This window comes from Penaeus monodon, chromosome 26, assembly GCF_015228065.2.
Source record: "Penaeus monodon isolate SGIC_2016 chromosome 26, NSTDA_Pmon_1, whole genome shotgun sequence".
In the NCBI taxonomy this organism is placed as follows: Eukaryota; Metazoa; Arthropoda; class Malacostraca; order Decapoda; family Penaeidae; genus Penaeus; species Penaeus monodon.
The window spans coordinates 4755056-4757555 of NC_051411.1; the positions used below are offsets into that span (position 1 = coordinate 4755056).

The 2500-nt window shown below is 43.2% G+C and overlaps 1 protein-coding gene across 3 annotated transcripts in view; it reads right to left on the minus strand.

Annotated features, from left to right (window-relative positions):
* The window catches only part of LOC119589868 (zwei Ig domain protein zig-8-like), an 84166-nt gene that overhangs the window by 19228 nt on the left and 62438 nt on the right, over positions 1-2500 (minus strand). The window lies entirely within an intron of this gene.

Here is a 2500-nt window from a genome sequence, read left to right on the forward strand (position 1 = left end):
AGGAAGTGAGAGACAACCTGGGCAAGAGACTTTCCCTCCCCCCCTCCCCCTCCCTCTCCCTCCCCCCCATATCTCTTACAAGCTTCCTCTTAAACGGATTCGCGTCAAATTTCTCCCACATTTCCTCACGTATTTCCCAAGCGACGGACACGAACTTCTAACGACACAAAGAATGACAAAGGAAGGTACGTAACACACACACAAACACACACACACATACACACACACACACACGCACGCGCACACACAAACACACACACACACACACACACACACGCACACGCACACACACACACAAACACACGATTTACAGAACACACACACACACTGATACATAAACACACGACAAGAGAGCGACACATAGCCACTCACCTGCGTGTGTATCCGTGTGTATTTGTCTGAGTGATACATTGTTGCAGGATGTTGATTTGAAGGATCTTGCAACTGAAGAGAAGAAGGGGAGAGGAAGTTCTGTAGCCACAGGGAGAGAGGGAGATGGGAGAGGGGGGTATCCACAGGAGGGAGGGGGGGAATAGCCACAGGGGGTGGGAGAGGAGAGTGAAGTCACGAGGGGGAAGGGGGAGGGGGATGTAGCTAGAAGGGGGAGGAGGGAGGGGGGTAAGGGTAGAACAGATGTTGCACCTCTCTTGGGTTGAATGAATAGCAAGCTCTGTGCACAATGCGTGTGGTTGAAGAGAGGTGTGAGCGTTGACTATTGTCCGTGGATTCAAACAGCCACGAAGGACCTCGTTTGTTTCTCCTTGATGCGATGGAGGTTTATTGAGACTTCCGCGTGGAGTGGGTTGGGTAATGGATATACACTTGTTTTTTTTTTTTATATATTTATGCAGGGAGTGTGGGTAGCGTATCTATGTATCTATCTGTATGGTGTGTGTGTGTGTTCAGGGAATTACTCCATTTTAGCGTACATGGTTATGGGTATTTCTATTCGATCAAGCACACACACACACACACACACACACACACACACACACACACACACACACAAGAAACGGAAAAAGCCTCTCCCTAATGCAACCATCATTCATCATTTTACATTCGCCACGAGCATTATCACTCTTCCTCTCTGTCTCTCTCCATGATTTCGAAAGACTACAAAAGGCTCTGTTTTTTTGTTTTTTTTTGTACTTAAAGCTATGTCCACACAATGTCCTAAATTTGTGTCTGGAATTCCCCGGCTTAAAGAGACTTAATCTCGTATTCTCATGTAATTACTCACTCAAAATAGTTCCTGGAAATCAGTCTGTGATAAGACTCCATTCCCTTCTCTCTTTGCCCATTCGTGAAAGAATATCTTATCATTCTTTCTCCTCATTCTTTCTGTTTCTATCTTCATCACTCAACCTTCTTCTCTCCTCCTATCCTTCCCCTCTCATCCTCTTCCTCTTCTTCTCTCTATCCCCCTCCCTCCCCCACTAGCATAAGAGCTGGATAATGTGACTCATTATTTCGACAGAGAATTTTTCAAGGATCCCCCCCCTCCCCCCGCTTTATATTTCTCGTCTATAAATATCCCTTTTATGAACATGCAATCGGCGACCATCACAAATGAGGCTTTCTCCTCGGCTCCTCTGCAAAAGACTGATTTCTAATCTAATGGCACCCACGGGGACGGAAAAAGAGAGAGAGAGAGAGAGAGAGAGAGAGAGAGAGGAGAGAGAGAGAGAGAGAGAGAGAGAGAGAGAGAGAGAGTAGAAAGGAAGAGAGAGAAGAAAGAAGAGAAGAAAGAAGAGAGAGAGAGAGAAAGAGAAGTAAAAAAAGGAAGAAAGAAAGAAAAGGAGAATGAGAGAGAGAGAGAGAGAGAGAGAGAGAGAGAGAGAGAGAGAGAGAGAGAGAGAGAGAGAGAGAAAAGGCTCATGGAAGCAAAACCGGGCAACGTTTATAACACAATGGCATGATTTTGGCTATGCCCAATTATTCTTTTATTTACTTATGTTTATATATTTACCATCCTTTTTAATGTACGTAAAATAAAATAGAAAGAGGGAACTCACTGATTCTAGAATACTCCGACTTATCAAATCTCTTTTAATAAACATAATTGTGATATTACCAAAGGCAGATGATTCCATTACGAAGGAAGGAATATTGGATATAAACTTTAACACTACAAACACAAGTATTAAATGTCAGTTAATTACAACAAAAGAAACTCGACGAACCGGTGAGTTGCCAGTAATTACTTTTCTGAGATTAGATACACTAGCATACAAAGAACCAAAAATGAAGGGAACATAACACTCCCTTGTATTTACTTCTTTCTCCTAAAAAAGCACGACAGACGACAGGAACCGGGTAACAGGGGGCAAAATAAGGAAATGAAAACTTTCCTTAAATTAGTTCTGCCACTCAACAGTAGATGGCAGGCCTCAACCATGGGAGCAAAGTCGGGAAACGTATTATTCTCATGTCAGTCATTATTAGATAATGGCAATGATTAGCCAGAATTAGGAGAGTAAACTTTCTTTCAGGGTTTATT